The sequence below is a fragment of the Stenella coeruleoalba genome, assembly GCF_951394435.1.
Source record: "Stenella coeruleoalba genome assembly, chromosome: 16".
Taxonomy (NCBI): domain Eukaryota; kingdom Metazoa; phylum Chordata; class Mammalia; order Artiodactyla; family Delphinidae; genus Stenella; species Stenella coeruleoalba.
Genome location: NC_137162.1, coordinates 19,827,020 through 19,845,374, shown reverse-complemented (window position 1 = coordinate 19,845,374; position 18,355 = coordinate 19,827,020). Strand labels below are relative to the sequence as shown.

General features: G+C 36.6%; 1 protein-coding gene across 7 annotated transcripts in view; it reads left to right on the top strand.

Annotated features, from left to right (window-relative positions):
- The window catches only part of ADD3 (adducin 3), a 125,361-nt gene that overhangs the window by 71,432 nt on the left and 35,574 nt on the right, over positions 1-18,355 (top strand). Inside the window, exon 1 of one of the 7 annotated variants that reach the window (XM_079899486.1) lies at positions 4,998-5,090. The exons of the other annotated variants lie outside the window; for them this stretch is intronic. The gene's annotated coding sequence lies outside the window, so the exon portion shown is untranslated. Of the gene's footprint in view, positions 1-4,997; positions 5,091-18,355 lie in introns of those variants that run through there. 7 annotated transcript variants of the gene reach the window in all.

Genomic DNA, 18,355 nt, shown 5'->3' with positions numbered 1-18,355 from the left:
ATAGTTACTCCTAGACTTTTATAGTTGCTCCAGAGCAAAGCTTGCCAACTAGTTTGCTGTTAAATACTGACATTAGAAGATTTTCTAGATAGATTTTTATTTGGAAATTTTGTAGAAAGTCAATAGCCAATATCTAATAATACTCTATCTTATTTTTTTCTTGTAATAATTATGTAATACAGAGAGTGGGTTTTTTTTTTTTTACTTAGCCCTATTATATGGCTGCCCCCAAACCCCCTCCTCTTTACTCCAGTATGCTATACAAATTTTATTTATGCACACTGTATTAGTGAAAACTAAAGTGACATGAAAAGGGTTAGGAAGTCTTTTCTAGAGAAATAAACTGTGTGTCACATAGATTAGATACAGAGTATCAAATTACCCTTGATAGACCCCATCTTTGTCTTCCTCAGGGTTTTCCCAGGGCTCTAGAGAAGTTCCCTTCTCTGCTTTAATGTACTTCTAAAAAGTATTAATTTTATAACTTAAAGAATGCACATGGTAAAAAGATGAAACAATATAAAGGGCATATGACAAAACGTCTCTTTCTTACCCTAATCTTTGAATGCTGTGCCCCAGTGGGGAGTTTCTTCTCTATTTTTCCGGAAAATTTCTGTGAATATGAGTGGACATCTTTTTTAAAAATCCAAATAAAATTATACTACACACACCATTATGTATCTGCCTCATTCTTTTTAATGGTTGTATGGTACTTCAGTGTATGGATGGGTATACTATAATTTATTTAATCATTCATCTTTTGATAGGTATCTGGATTATTTCCAAGTTGTTCCCTTTCTCCCCATCAGATATACTTAAGCTATCAGCCTTCCCTCCTACCTCCATTTTGGGACAGAACCCAGAACCTAGGTGCTACTGGAAAGGGGTGATAGTGCTGTGTGGAAATGGAAAAACCCCTCACCAACTTCTCTTCCTCTGGCTAGAACACAAAAGTAGGCCCCCACTGTCCCAGCCATTCATGAGTGGGTAAGACTGCCCTAGGAGTCATTTTTCAGCAGATTAATGAAATAACATTGGGTTCAAAGTCTGGTAACTGGAGTGTGAGATTGTGAGCCTGTCACTTAACCCCCTTGATCCTCAGTTTTACCATCTATTGAGTATAAAATGAAAGATTGGAATAGGTGAGTTTTAATGTCCCTTCCAGCTGTAATAGTTACATAGTATTATTTTTAATATTGACTTAAGCTATATAACCCAAATTGTATGAAGTTTCTGTTATTTAAATTAAAAACATCTTTTGTGTATATTGTGTGGTCTGTAATTTGTTTGACCTGCCATATGGCCTAAGCTATTTGAAAGTTTAAGAATGTGGAAAAAAAAAAAGAGAGAGAGAAGTTAAATATTATACTATATTTTACATAAACTCTCCTTTTCTAAAAAATCACTTTCAAAACTATAAAATCCATTCCAGAAGTAAAAGCAAATCTTTTTATCAAGCTTGAATACTTGAGGAGAAGATTCTGAGGTGATGTTTGTTTTTAAAATGGATCTTTGTAATTTTCAATGAATCCAGCCATTCAGAGTTAATCCTGAGGGCTTTGAAACTTGGCTTCAGTCCCCTTGTTTAAATTGTTTTCACATTCTAGCCCTCTAATCCATCTCTCTGTTTCACTGAATGCTAAAATTGATGTTGCTTGACATAGCTAAAGTTTTCTGACTTGGTGCTGAGGAAGCAGCCTTAGAGGTGAACTGTGCACCACCATCCTGCCAGCAAAGTTATCAAGTTACACAGCAAAGTTATAAAGTAACCGAAGCAGGAATTTTTGCTGCATCACATGTAGGTTGTTTAACATTACCTGTTTCACAATTTTATTCTTATAATTCCATCAAACGACAACTATCCTGAAAGCAACATGGAATAAGAATTCATCGTTTGATTTATATAATTACAACAGGAAGATAAAAAGACATTTTCTTGGCCTGGAGGTAGGGGAGTCTGTGTGTTTTCATGCTGGTGACCCTAGCTTCTTAGCAGAAGGCTTGACATACCTTGAATAAGTATACTTCCCTAAAACCCAAGAGATTATTTGTTATCCAAATAATGCTAGAATTCTGTGTTAATTTTCGTATCAATTGTTTGACACAGTTCAGTTTAGCAAAATGTGTTGAGGACCTTCTAAGAGGCAAGCACTGCATTAAAGGGTGGGAGTACCTAGATGACAGAGACAGTCTCACTGGAATGTACCAAAATGACAACTGTTCTTAGTTCTTCTATTGTTGGAGTTTTCCAGTATCCACTGGTAAGTGGAACTGGGCAGAGAAAGTTCTCCAAGTTTGAGTCTGTGAAAATAGATGGAAAAGAAGTACATTTTCAGTATTTAAAAAGGGGTACTAATGCCTTGTTAGGACAGTGTCAGTTACTCTGCTGTGTGTGGATCTGCTAGTGACATCAGTTTCTCACTAATCAAATTCTAAATGAAATAAACACATTTGCGATGTGTGGATTAATTGAGCCCCAATTTTTGCGTACCATTGCAATTATTGTACCTCGTATATTATAATGGCTTAAACAATTGCTTGTATGAAACTAACCTTGAAAATGGTCACACTGTGTCTTTATGACACATCCCAATATCTTCTTTGTCATGTTACCTTATCCATTGTGGCATTTACGACTAAGGAAATTCTCTAGAGTCAGAAATATGCAGGATACTGCTGCCTACAGGATGTTGAACAAACTTTGTCTAAAATATTTGAAACCATTTTAGAAAAACAGTCCTATGATAGCAAAATCAGTCAAATAGACTGTAGTTTGAGCTGAAGCAGAAAGCCTTTTTAAACAAGAGGGAAGAAAAAGTCTAATCGTTACTCTGGTCTGTTATGTATGCAATCTCAGAAGGGACTGCTTTTTCTCCTTTAGAGCCCAACTTTTGGCTAGGGTCCTGTGACACACAGTGGGAATTCACTTCCTATCAGGAAACGCTGTTTTTCAATGTATTATCTTGTTGAGACAACCACAGTGGACAATAGGCTATTAATGTATTAGAACAACAAGTGTCATAACTAAGCCAATATTTGCTTTGTTTTGAGTGTTGCCCTAAAAAAAAAAAGAAAAAAAAAACACAAAACTTTGGCTGAACTTCAGAATACATTTGATCATCAGTAACTGCTCGGTACAAAAGCCATGACAGTCAAAGAGAACAAAGGAAAAAGTGCTTTAATAGTGGTGATGAACTTTTGCAGGTTTACTCTATTCACTTCCTATCCACAGAGAGACAAGAATAATTTAAATGATTTCAAATACAACTTTTGGGTATGAAAAAGTGTGCACTTAAAAGCCTGTTTTGAATTTTGGAAGCCACACCAAGAAACTGGTATAAAGAAAAAAAGCCTCCAACTCAAGTTCTCTTACAAAATACCAAACCTTCTTGTGAGATATATCACATTCAGTTTTGGATATTTATATTTAAAATGATTTGATAAAACTGCTTACTTGAGGACTGACAGCTTTTTAAAAGCTGTTACTTTCATAATGATTAAGAAGAAAACTCTATTCAGGGGGTGGTTAGTTAATATCAAGTCACTATTATTGATATAATTATGTGATAAGATACAATAAAATTTCAGATTTGGAAGGTAAGCCCAGAGGTCATCTATTTCAAACCACCTCATTTTATGCATCATGAAACTCAGACCTTACCTCTTCATTGAGATCTTCCCTTACTATCTTAATCCATAATTCTGTTTATCAGCAATCCTCAACAACTCTTGGATATCTTATATTTATCTTTCATTTAGCATTTATCATAAACTGTTTTTTTTTTAATAAATTTGTTTATTTATTTATTTATGGCTGTGTTGGGTCTTGGTTGCTGTGCACGGGCTTTCCCTAGTTGCGGCGAGCGGGGGCTACTCTTTGTTGTCGGGCATGGGTTTCTCATTGCAGTGGCCTCTCTTGTTGAGGAGCATGGGCTCTAGGTGCACAGGCTTTAGTAGTTGTGGCATGTGGGCTCAGTAGTTGTGGCTTGCGGGCTCTAGAGGGCAGGCTCAGTAGTTGTAGTGCACGGGCTTAGTTGCTCTGCGGAATGTGGGATCTTCCCAGACCAGGGCTTGAACCTGTGGCCCCTGCATTTGCAGGCAGATTCTTAACCACTGTGCCACCAGGGAAGTCCCATAAACTGTTTTATTATCAGTTTTCTTCCCATGAGGTCAATAGAGAATTTTAGTAGAGAATTTTAGTTCTTAATAGTTAAAACTGGGAAGTCTTTAAGGGCAGAACCTAGATCTGTGCTTTATATCTCTTTATACTCTACCTAACAGCTGTATTAGTGTTTACTGATTGACTGGATAAGTAGTTTTTTGTTTATTTTAAGATGACATTTTGTAGCACCATTTGTATCTGGTCTCAGAACACAGCAGTAGGTATAGATTTTTTTTAATTACTCTTTTTATACCTTCATACTTTTTTGTGATTACTTTTTCATTACCTCAACCATCTTGGGTAGCTGGCCATTCTGATCAAACCATGATTAGCCCACTTTTCAAGAGTTGCTGTAGATTCTCTGCCCTAGTTTACTCTAAGACTAGAGAATGGGATATTATGAGTCAATAGCCCTACTCACCTCACTCAGTTTAATAAACCCTTATTGAGTATAACTGTTAGTAGACAGTGAAGAAAGGAAAAAGATGTTGGCCCAGATACTGGGGCAGAAAGACATACTCAGATAATTCAAAAGCAACACAGACTATGACAAAGTGCTTTGGGAACACTAAGGGGGGTGGGGGGCTAATTCTGATAGAGGAGATTGGGAAGCCATCGTGGAAGGAGTTGGTTTTTGAACACACCACAAAGTGTGGAAGACTTGAATGGATGGAGGTGAGCAGGGAAAACAGTCCAAGTATGTGAGAAATAAGGTGAGCAAAGCATTAGTTAGAGAAATGGCTTTTGTTTGGGAGGGTCATCATTTTCCTCTCAGTCTGTGGGGTATACTTAAAAGCCTTTTCCATGCTATTTTCAGAGCCTGAATTTTACAAACCCCAGACTGATTAAGATGGGACTCCAGGATGCTTAAAAAACAAACAAAAAACCTTGGGAATGACTAAGAAAATTGTGTGTTTGGAAAATTATGGTAGGTGGCTTTGTGCTTCTCAGTTGTAACCATGAACCTGAAGGATTGTAGTATCCATAGTACCTTTTAGATGTGTAAAATAATACTTCACCACTCTATAGAACCCTTCCTTGACAATAGAGATAAAAAGTAGACACAAAATATTTACCAAACTCTGGAGAGCTACTTAAGTTACTAAGCTCCATGAAGATTGCTTTTTGTTTTGACAATAAACTACTTGATGTGGGCTTTAAGTCCAGCTAAATAGGCACTGTAGAACTAAGCTGTGAGTCTAGTCTTTGTGAGCCTCAGAGAAACAAGAATCCTGCTCCAGGCCTGAATTTAAAATATAGCAAGCAATTTAAGTGGACCATTCAGGCATGTGTGAGTGAGCACAAAAAGCTGAGTCATAAAATTTACTCTCTCTAGTGAATTACCATGAAAGCTTAACAGAGAAGTGTTCTCATTATTTTAAAATGGTATAAATGACTCTAAATTCTTATGAAAGCACACATCAAGAAAATTTGTTTTGTGTGTTTTTAACTCTGAATGCATACCTACAAACCCCTTAAAATCAAGAAACCGGTACTTGAGGCATTAGGTGATTTTCCTTTTTCATGAAAGTTAACATTTTATTTAATGTACAGTAGCTTTTGAAATTAGTTTATTGCCAAAACCTTTAGTTAAAGGAATTTTTTTAATGTAGTTCATATTTAAATCTTTTCTTACATGGATAGATCATATGATCTACATTCTATGTATCATATGCTGCTCTAGATAATATGAAAAATCTTGAGTAAGATAAATTGAAGGACTTGGACAAGTCGGATTCTCTCTTGGGACCTGTTTCTTCATATGGAGGAATGAGGGGTAGTACTAGATGTAATAATACCTTATATCCTGTTAAGCTCTAACACCTTTAAATTCTAAAGATGCTATTCCTCTTTTGGCTGTAATTAGATAATATTAAGGAAGGCAGTATTTATTTCTTGGAAGAGTTGTTATATGGACTTATAAATGTTTTGTTTCTCTGTTATTCTTACAAAGGTATTTTTCAGCCTGCTGTTTTTGATTAACTTTCCTCCATAAATTAAACAATGAGTTCTTTTAATGCTTTCTCTTTTCCCGTGAATTGGACAGTTAGCCTTTTTAGGTCTTCTTTCAGATTTTTTTTTACTTTTTATTAAGACCAGTTTCCAGCTGTGGATTAGAGGCTTGGGTGGTTGTCTCTTTATTATCTTCAGTCTCCTCACTATTCATGTCAGAAAAGAATCTCGATCTCTATTCTCTTATATGAATTGTCATAAAATATCAAAATGTCTGCACACATTTTCAGGTTTGTTATTTATATTGACTAGGCCTACTTTGCAAGGCTAAATCTTATTTTATACCAGGTCAGAGCCTAAACCTCTTTAAATGAATCGACAAACCTGTGTGGCAGTAAATGTCCAACACAGTTCTAGATGAAATAATGGGGCATATATAATCTAGGTAGTAGGAGCCAGAGGACTCCCCTCACCTCTTTCTAAAGCTCACAATTATAGTTGTAATTTAGACTACACTTTGTAGAAGATGAAATTTGATGAATGACCAGGGGATTTTACTTATTTATTATTGATTTAATCATCAAATTCCTGAGTGTCGCACCCTGTACCTCATGCTTTTACATTCAGGTAAACTTCATCGTAAGAAAATACAGCCTATGAAAACATATATCTTTTCAAAGAGTTCACATTAGAGTTGGGGACTTAGATTTGGGGCTGGGTAGGGGAGGAGTTGGAAACATTTACTGGAGGATCTTAACAGGTATAAATTTGAAATGACTTAAAATTTGAAAACATCATTGGAGTTTAGGGATGGGGATAGGGTAGCAGAAGGTAGAGATGCAATATAGTGTAGTGGTAAAGAACACAGGTTCTGGAGCCCATCTACTTGAATTTATATCATAGCTGCACACATATTGGTATGTGACCTTGTACACGTAACTTCTGTAATGCTGTTTCTTTGTCTGTAAAATGAGTATGGTAATAGCACCTACCTGTCTAAGGTTATTATGAGGATTAAATGAGTTAAAACATGCTGCCTTCTTAAAACAATGTTAGGTAATAGTAGATGCTCAGGAAATGTTGACTACTGGCCATTAATCCTCTCTCCCCATAAAAACATACTTTCATCAAAAATTGTGTTTTTAAAAATTCTGATGTAATTTGTTTAATAGAAAAACACAAAAGCTAAATTACTAAGAAGGATGATGTCAGTAACAGAGTCGGAGTGGCTGAATGCCTGACAAAGATTTGGAATCCAGGCAGACCCTTGAGGACAGGGCAGATTCCTAGCAACAGGCAGTAGGAAAAAGCCCAGGTGTATGGACTGTCAGGGAGGTTGGACAGTAGGTTTCAAACCCTGGCCTGTAGGCAGTGCATAGGAACAGGGTGTTTTGGCAAAGGGTGGCAATAGGTAGAAGCCTAGATGGGGAATTAATACCAGGGAAGTTTGCATGGCATCAGAAATCCCCTACTGTAAGCCAGGGTGTGAGCCATCAGGTTACCTTAGGGAATGGTAGAAATGGATAGAAGGGTCTAAGACTGAGACCTGGGAAAGAGGGTTCAGGCATAGATCTTCAGTTTTGAAAGTATTTGGAGTTACCTGATAGAAAAACAAGAAAAGGATTTAGGCTGCTTTAGAGTGAGTGGAGTGGCTAAGAGATTAACAGAGTTTGATTATTAACAATCAGATAAAAGTATTGCTGAAGTGAAAGTCAGACATCAGAATGGGAGCAACAGCAGCAAGACTAACTTGATGCTGAGCTGCTAAACTAGTTTCTTAAGGTTTCTCATAATCCTGGGGGCCCAGAGCCTGGCATGATGCTGAATCTGCAGGTTAGGGTTTAGTGTTCCCTAATGTGGGGAGAAGGGCAGAAATGCAGCTTGTATGTACACATGGCAAGAAACCTGATAAACGGAGTGAATGGCTTTTTAAATCCACTCTTGCTTAATGAAAAGACATTCCATCAGACTGGAATATTTTAAAATTTGATAACTGCTTTAAGTGTTTCAGCTATGATAGAACCAGTAGAGCCCACTGCATCTTTAATTTGTGGTTGATGTTCATTGTGAATCTTCATGGGGTTTTACAAAGAAATTTCTGTTCAGAATCTGATATGACAAGAACATTCATATCATCTTCATATTTTCTTGGAAACATTGTTTCTTGATCTAACATGGTAATAGTTTGCAAAAGTCATACCATTGTGCAAGACATCTGTGTTGCGTTGCCCTTACGTATATCAAATGGTATATCAAGTGTCATTCGGGAGTCTTCCCCAGTGGCACAGTGGTTAAGAATCTGCCTGCCAATGCAGGGGACACAGCTTCAAGCCCTGGTCCGGTAGGATCCCACATGCTGCAGAGCAACTAAGCCCGTGCACCACAACTACTGAGCCTGTGCTCTAGAGCCCGCAAGCCACAACTACTGAAGTCCGCCGGCTTAGAGCCTGTGCTCGGGAACAAGATAAGCCACTGCAATGAGAAGCCCGTGCACCGCAACAAAGAGTAGCCCCAACTCACTGCAACTAGAGAAAGCCCGCGCACAGCAAAGAAGACACAATGCAGCCAAAAATAAATTTATTTTTTTTAATGTCATTCGGGTTGCTATTTTGATTTCTGTTATTCCCAAAGAGCTGACTTTGATTTTGCAAAGGTGTGCTATCTATCTACACTGTTGTGATGGTGAAATGCCTCCTAAAATAGGTATTATTAAGATGGAAATTCCATTGGAACAGTATGTATATTAGTTTTCTAGGGCTACCATAACAAAGTACCACAAAATGAGTGACTGAAGACAACAGAAATTTATTCTCGTACAGTTCTTGAGTCCAGAAGTCCAAAATTAGGGTGTCAGCAGGGTTGGTTTCTTTTGGCTGCCCTGAGGAAAATCTGTTTTGTGTCTCTCTCCCAGCTTCTGGTAGTTGGTAGCAATCCTTGGTGTTCCTAGGCTTGTGGCTGCATCAGGTCAGTCTGTGCCTCTGTCCATCATCACATGGCTTTTTCCCTTGTATGTCTCTGTATCCACATCTCTCTTACTTTTCTCTTATAAAGACACTGGTCATCAGATTTAGGGCCTACCATAATCCAATATGACCTCATCTTAATTTAATTACAAATTAAGACACTATTTTCTTTCTTTTTTTTTTTAATATATTTATTTATTTTTGGCTGCATTGGGTCTTCGTTGCTGCGCACAGGCTTTACTCTAGTCGTGGCGAGCTGGGGCTACTCTTCGTTGCAGTGTGTGGGCTTCTCATTGCGGTGGCTTCTCTTGTTGCAGAGCACAGACCCCAGGCACGTGGGCTTGAGTAGTTGTGGAGCGTGGGCTCAGTAGTTGTGGCTCGTGGGCTCTAGAGTGCAGCCTCAGTAGTTGTGGCGCATGGGTTTAGTTGCTCCGCGGCATGTGGGATCTTCCCGGACCAGGGCTCGAGCCCATGTCCCCTGCATTGGCAGGCAGATTCTTAACCGCTGTGCCGCCAGGGAAGTCCCAAGAGCCTATTTTCAAATAAGGTCATATTCTGAGGTAATGATATGAATTTTAGGGGACACTATTCAACCCCAGTACAGGATGTGATATCAAACTTTAGATTTAAAGGATAATTCATTTGAAAAAGCTAGTTTCCCAAAAATAGTTTTTTTATTATAAAAACAGATTTTCAAGGTTGATAAACATCTCTTTGTATGGATTTCCACTTAAAACTGTTATCAGAGTTCTAAATGGTGGGTTATGACCAGTGTTTTTGGAAATAATTTTCAAGTACTATTACCTATGCTTAATAAATTGCATTTTCATGACTCAGTATTAGACTTTCCATAGAAAGAAAACAGATGAGGTTGTGATGATCTTGAAATCCTCCTTACCAGCCAAATCTAGAGGTAGGAACTCCTTCAAATGACTTCTTTGCAGTAACGAGTTACCTACAGCTTTTGGATTGGCTTTTGCAGCTGTATTTTATAAGTTACAATCATGAAAGCCAGAAGTCTTTAGTTGGGATACCTGATAGTAGATCAAAATGAACTCTTGGAATGTACTCATACCTTGTGTTCTTTAAGATTTTTTTGTATATTTTCCTCCAATTTTTAACATAAGGAGCTTTGCCTCATACTTTTTGTGCCAGCCTCCCTACTGTCCCTCACTGGTCACAACAATCACGTTAGGAATGGACCATTAGAAGTACCATCCACTATAACAAATCAGTTTTCTAGACCAGCCTTTTGGGTGAATGTTTTGATTTGAAAACTCATTTTTAATAGTGAGCTTTTGTAGGATCATTTGCATTTCTTCAGAATGAGGAACTAGAATTTCTTGAGTTCAGAAATTTTGAAAAATAGGTATATGTAAGATTGGAATTTGAGGGAGTTAAGTTTTCTATATTACTTGTATTCTGATACTCACTTTGGAAAAAGTTCCCTGAGGTTTCAGAGTAGATATGCAGTAATAGGTAAGAGTGATTTTTCCTCAGACATTGCTCTCAAGAAAATGTCAAAAGCAATGGCTTTAAATTTTTCAAGCTCAGTGCTGCACATGTAATTTTTTTTTTAAAAAAAGCTTTTTTCCAGGACTACTAAATAGTAAAGAGCCAACGATTTAAGGTATCTCCAGAAATTGAGAGCAATGAATCTTTCTTTAAAAATCGTAATCTCCACTAATTCCACTTGTTTAAACCTCTCATTTATCATGAGCTGTCAAGTTCTGGATAGTTTCCTGGATTTCAATTTAAAAATTTTCACTGATACCAGGGGACATAATAACAGAAACTAAATGTCTTGGAGGCACATCTGAGTAATCAATCCACTGGTCTCTGTCAACTTTCTCTTAGGGAAAAAAAACAAAAACAAAAAACCCCACCTTTTGGTTTTTTCCCAACCATTTCCAATACACTCCATGTTGAAGACAAATGATGACTGAGGGAATATATACAGAACGTTCATCATGTTTTGTAGAAAGGAGGGTAAAGGCACTGAGGCCATGTGTTTTTGGATTCTGCAGGATACTTGAGAGATTGCCTTTCTCTCTGGTTGATTGTTTTACTCATTATTTTATAAGATATATATATATATATATATATATATATATATAAAATCAGTCTTATATTTGCTTTTCCGAATGATTCACGTTGGGAACAATTTGAGCTAAGTCTAAAAAGTGATTGAGTTTAGGCTTCAAGAAAATACACTTCTTCTGAACTTCTTGTACATGTTTTCAAGTTTATAACTCTGTCCCTCGCATGGCCATTACAACTGGTAAATTTGACCTATTTATAATGAAAGTTTTTTTCAAGTTACTGGTGAACATTATTTCCATTCCTACCAATGTCTAAGCAAGTGACTGACTCTCTTCTCCCCAGCCCCTACTCTTCACGTACAGAAGTCCAGCTCTCTGTTCCTTGCAACAGGTAGTGTTGATCAATAAAATATTCTTCATCAACTACTGATACCTTAGTGAGAAAGAAGTTAGATTCATTTTCTGCCTTATCCAGCAGTGAATGCCTTTGGTCTTTGGATCACCCTGCTCAGTGTGACCTAGCAAGCACCTACTTAAACAACGTGTATTATGGTTATACTGAACTACTACTATGTTCCAATTATACTAGCACAGGATGTATTTTTCATGTTTGCTAAAGTAGTTTATGTTAATTAGCAGCATTGCTTTTATTATTAAAACAGTTTGAGACCAAAATACTCTCATAGCTGTGCCCTCCAGTTGATACTTTTCTTCTGTTTTTTTAGTAAATGCTGAGCCAGCTATCAACTTCCATTAAAAGTACAAGACCCTTAGAAACATAAAGGGTTGCTGTTACTGTTACTAGTTTGTTTTATTATTGTTGGCATTTTTTCCTTGACTTTGTCAGATTTTTTTTTATTGAAGTATAGTTGATTTACAATATTATATTAATTTCAGGTGTAGAACATAGTGATTCCCTATTTTTACAGATTATACTCCATTAAAAGTTATTAGAAGATAATGGCTATAATTTCCTGTGCTGTACAATACATCCTTGTTTATTTTATACATAGCAGTTTATATCTCGTAATCCCATTCCCCTAATTTTCTCCTCTCCTCTTCCCTCTCCCCTTTGGTAAGCACTAGTTTTGTTTTCTATATCTGAGTCTGTTTCTGTTTTGCATATACATTTGTATTTTTTTAGATTCCACATACAAGTGATATCACACAGTATTTGTCTTTCTCTGTCTGACTTATTTCACTAAGCATAATATTCTCTAGGTCCATCCACATTGCTGCGAATGGCAGAATTTCATTTTTTCTTATGGCTGAGTAATATTTCATTGTATATATATATACACCACATCTTCTTTATTTATTTGTCTGTTGCTGGGCACTTGGGTTGCTTCCATATCATGGCTATTATAAATAGTGCTGCTATGAACATTGGGGTGCATGTGTCTTTTCAAGTTAGTGTTTTCATTTTTCTGGATATATACCCAGGAGTGGAATTGCTGGATCACATGGTATTCTACTTTTTTTTTTTTTTTTTTTTTTTTGGTTGCGTTGGGTCTTCATTGCTGCACGCAGGCTTTCTCTAGTTGTGGCAAGCGGGGGCTACTCTTCGTTGCAGTGTGTGGGCTTCTCAATGCGGTGGATTCTCTTGTTGCGGAGTACGGCACAGGGGCTTCAGTAGTTGTGGCACATGGGCTCAGTAGTTGTGGCTCACCGGCTTTAGAGCGCAGGCTCAGTAGTTGTGGTGCCCAGGCCTAGTTGCTCCGTGGCATGAGGGATCCTCCCGGACCAGGGCTCAAACCCATGTCCCCTGCATTGGCAGGCAGACTCTCAACCACTGCACCAGCAGGGAAGCCCTGTTATTCTACTTTTAGTTTTTTGAATTAAGTTGCATTTTTGACTCAGGCCCAGATTAATGGTATCTTTTGCTAATCAACTGTAGATTCATTTTTTCCTAGACTTTTGTATTGAAGCTTAGAGTTTATAGTTTTATTTTAAAGATACACTCAACAGAAGTCATTTCAGAAGAGAAAAAAAAGTATTCAGAAATTTAAGGACCATTTGGATCAATTTTAGGATTCTGGCAATAGACCACAGAGAGTTAAATTTTCACATTTATACCAGTTTGGTAGCCATACAAGATTTTTTTATTTTACTACTTTGATAATATTTACCATTTCTGTTTTGGTGCTGAATATTGTGATCCTATAATATATTTTCAGGTGCCCCAGTAAAGAAAGACAGTAATTAAGTTTGTAATAGCTGTGTATACTTCTAGGAAATAACAGTCCTTTGAGCCGTTCCATCTTTTTTGGTCAACTCTTCCACACCTAATTAAGATCTATAACCATGAATAATTCCTTGTTTGGTGAAGAATATTTGGTAGTCCGAGGCAAATGATTAAATCTCAGTTTTTTTAATCTGTACAGTGGAATGATTGCCAACATAATCTTTTTCCGAGGGTTGATTTGTTTCATTATAAATAGTTAAAGGCCCTCAACTCTTTCAAAATGATGCTAAATTAACTTTAGAGATAAAAATGTAAACTTGAACATAATTTACTGTTACCCAGGGCACAGTCAATGTCATTCTGATAACTTCTAATTAAGACATAGCAGTTATCTGCTAGGTTAACAGTTACAACTTCCAACATACTGATCATTGCCCATGTGGTGGTGTTTTCAGATGGACTTGAACCAGTTTAAGGGCCCTCACCCTAAATGTATTTAGTTCCTCTTTGTTTGGAACTCAAAATTTTATGGAATGTTCCATGATATTTTATGATACTACTTATCTTTGCCTACTTCATTAAGCTTCTTGGTCTGCCCATGTCCTAATACTCCTTGTCCTTATGTCTCTTATTTATCTGGTTTGCTAAGTACTGATAGAAAAGAAGGCCAATTATGAGGAGGCAATATTGTGTTGCATAAAGAGCTAGGAGAACTTAGATCACCCTGATGATGTTAGGTGTATGATATTGGGCATGTCTCTGTATGAAGACCTCTTTCATTAGTTATCTAATCTAGAAAACAAGAGATTTGGACTGGTTGTTCTCTTAATTTTTGCTTCAAAGCCTTCAAAGAATTTAAGTGAAAGGACAGATCCTTAATTTACTGGTAATATGTTAGTAGATACTTCTTAATCTTTAAAAATCTAGTTACTTAAAGAAAGTGTATTCCTTAGGTATTTAAGTCATGCAAACCACCACTATACAACTACCTCATTTGTACATCTACTTTTCTGTGCACGCTAGACAGATAGACAATCATAACATTAAGTCTATTTAGAAGCACTAGGATTTTTAGGCTTTCCTTATAGCCTATTCTTCTCAGTCAATACTATTTATAAATTACCTGCATAAACTGTGTGTGGTGGGCCTTGTTTTTTTCTTATATTTCATTTGAGGGTAAATTATGGCCATGGGGCAGTCTGTGAATGATATGGTAATACTAATAAATGTCATTATTATGATTTTATAGCAATATCTGATATTTGAGCTTTAGAAAAATTGTAGGTTTAGAAAAATTACTCAACGCCTCTGATTATAGTTTCCTCTCATCAGTAAAATGTGTTCCTTGAATCTAGTCTGAAAAATTCCAAGAGAGCTCTCATAGAATCAGTAGCCGTTATAGCAATGAGATCCTAGTGCTTTGTGGGATAATTAAATCTTCTTCCGTTTGGGCACTTAGAAAATGCCATCTGTATTACTCAGTGCAACTCAATGCCTGTTTTTCTTTTTTCATTTTTCTTGACTTTTATCTACTTCTGTTCAATTTTCCATATCTATCAATTTCTATGTCAGCTGTATATAAAATTTTGGCTAGCAGTTGAAAGTAGTTCATGTATTTTGCAGTTTAAAATGAATAAAATTTCAGTGGTCGATCTGATGTGGCTTGTCATAGTTTATGCAGAGTCCAAGTTGTTTTCTAGAACTTTAAATACCTTCACAATTTTATAGTAACTTTCATCAAGAAAAACTAAATAAACTAGCATTTGTTGTTGTTGTTTTTAACCAAATATGCTGCTTTGAAGTCTCGGCATATCTTTGATTATTGTTTTAAATATCAAACAATGGGCCTGGTACTTGAAAGTACAGCCATCTTCTTGCTTATGTTCTAGAGAAAGCTGTTAAAACTACCAAGAATTTCAAGTTTGGAAAGGCTTTTTATAAGTAATAACTTTTCATAGGATTGTTTTTACCATTCCCAGTCTAGAAGTAACACAAACAAGGTTGTTTTGGAAGGAGTTGTGATATAGTAAAATAATTCAGTTCAGCCGCTGCTGTGGAGTATTCTGCTGTTGTGGGGACTACAAACATAAGCAAAGAGGTCTTGAAAATTGAGCTAGAAGTAGATATGAGTCAAGAAAAATGAAGAAAAAAAAAAACCCCTGACATTGGGTAGTACAGATGGTGCTTTCTAAGTGCCCAGATGGAGGAAAATCTAGTTATCCCACAAAGGACTAGGATCTTATTGCTATAATCTGCCATAAATATTAAAAAAAAAGAATCATTTCTTATTCCCTTCCATCTCTCTAGCACATGTTCATTCCCCCCATCTCTCTCTCTCTCTCTTTCTTTCACACACACACACACACACACACACCTGCACACACACACACGTACACGCACATGCACACACACATTCTTCTTTTCCTTTCTATTTCCCATCTGACCATGACTTAGAGTTCCTAGGGTAGTGTTTTTCAAACTGTAGATTATAACAGCTTATTAATACATCATAAATCAATTTGACGAGCATTTTTTTAAAAAAGGAAGAGATTAAAATAGAAAATACCAGAATATACTACATAGTAAGGGAAAGTATCATGTCCTGAATTTGTTTCAGTTATACATCTCATGTATTTGTATGTGATTACAATATAAAATGTATTTCTTACTGTGGATTACCTTTTAAAAAGTTCAAAAGCCATCATTCTAAAGTGTTTTATCTAATTTTGTCTTGAACCTAATGTTCTTTAAACATGCATATTGTATAGTTACTGCATAAATATTTGGATAATGTTTTTAAAGCTAGAATTTTGTTTATGCTTGATATCTTGTTTCTAATCTGCATGGCCAGAGGAAAACCCATAGTATTAACAAGTTTTATAACATTATTTTTTTTAATCTGTCTTCTGCATCATTTTCAATTCAGAGAACATTTTTGAAAGACTAATTTTTTTCCCCTAATGTAGTTCATACTGGTTTGCACTGGTGTTTATATTGTTCTGAAGTAGTAGAAAGCATGACTGTGTATATGTGGTATTAAAAAATAAGGTTGGTTAATTTTAAACAGAAGGAGCCCTGGAACTGAGTTGTTCCAAATATCACCTGGAAGCAGGAATATTTATGCTTAGAATTAGTTGTTCACGGTTAAGAGGAACTAGAATCTACCACTTACTTCCCTTAAAACATCCTTCCTTAGCGGGCAGTAGTGAAGATGCCTGACTCCCTTCTAAGCCATGGTAATTCTGGTACTTTTTCTTCTGGGGCCTGAGTAAAACTTTTCAACCCCTCAGTGCCACCGAATAGCTGGAATTGGCATTTGAAAAGAAACTACTAGTTACCCCTGCCTGGGTCTGAGTTGTGATTAAGTCCATGAGCTTTAGAGATCAACAGACTAGATTTAAATCCCTGGTCCACCACTTGCTAGCTCTTGGACCTGAAACAAGTTACTTCTCAGTGACTTTATTTCCTCATCAGTAAAATGGAGATAATAACACCTACCTCATAGGATTATGTGGAGCAAATGAGCTAATGCATTTAAATTCCAGCCGCTAGCACATAGCAAGAGCTCAGCACTGACAGTTGTTTCTAAATGCTGTGATGACCCATCTCTAAAGTAAGGAATTTCTAGTTATTGTTGGAAAATCTCTAGCTGTTATGAATATCAAGCTATATCAAGGTTCCTTATCTGCCTCATTATGGGACTAGATCAGGGGATACCAATAGGACCATAGGATGTTAGAACTAGGAAAATCTAAAGGGTCATTTGAGATAGCCCTTTTATTTTACAGTTAATCTTGGGAACTTTATGATGTAATTGCTTACTTACTTCTTCGTATTCCTCACTAGACTGCAAACCTCAGGAAGAACTGTGTCTTATTTGCCATTTTTATCTCCACATAGTAGGACCTTGGCACGTAGTAGATGCTCAGCCACTTATTGATTGAATGTGCCATGGCTACTCTAAAGTCACACAGTACTTGGTGGACGTGCAGAGACTTGAGTCCTGGTCTCTTTGTCCTCAGTCCAGTACTCTGCACCATTCTGCTTTCTTCTTGACAGGATTACATACAAGGAAATTTTTAGAATATAATTAGAAGTTTTTTAGTCTGATAATCAGCTAAGGCTCCTAGAACATTTTAACTATTTTCAACTAAGTGAAAATTTCTGATAGAAAACAGTCATATTTAAATTGATCTGACCACAGCAAGATTTTTTAAAGTTCCTTTACAAAGCCAACAGTTGAGTTAATGTTTCCCCTTGCTGTGTGCCCTGGCTTATAAAGCCTAGTACTGAAATCTGAACAGTATCCGTTAAATGCTTTTTTACAGTATTTTATTTTGTCTCCTGGGGGCTTCATATTCTAATTGTCCTTAACTTGATTAAACTGCTATGTAAGCAGATGTTAAGTTCTAAAGTTGCTCTAGACTAATCATCATGAGAAGTATTTTGCAGTGACCAGGTGACGCTAATAGAATATGCATTTTTATTCAGATGCAATTTAGTTGTATTGACGGAACTGCTTTTAAAATACATTCTGGTACAAAAGATATCTAAAAATAACTACAATATAAGCTTTATTCTGCTCTATAGTTGATCACATTCTTATGGAATGGCCTTTTTTAAAATTAAACTTTTAAAGTTTGAGATTATTATAGATTTGCATGCAATTATAAGAATTAATACAGAGAGATCCTGTACCCTTCATCCACTTTCCCCCAATGGTAACATCTTGTAAAACCATAGTGTAATGTCACAGTCAGGATACTGACATTGTGGTAATCCACTGGTCTTATTCACATTTTCCCAGTTTTGCTTGTAAGTCACTTGTATGGATGTATGTTTGTGTGTTAGTTCTGTGCAATTTTATCACATGTGTATGTTCATGTATCCACTACCGTAGTCAAGACATAGAAGAATTCCATCACCACAAGGATAACCATACCTCCTTTTATAACCATACCTGCCTCCCTCGTTCCCTCCCTCCCTCCCTCCAGAGCATACTCCTTCCCAACCCCTGGCAACCACTAATCTATTCCCCACTTCTATAATT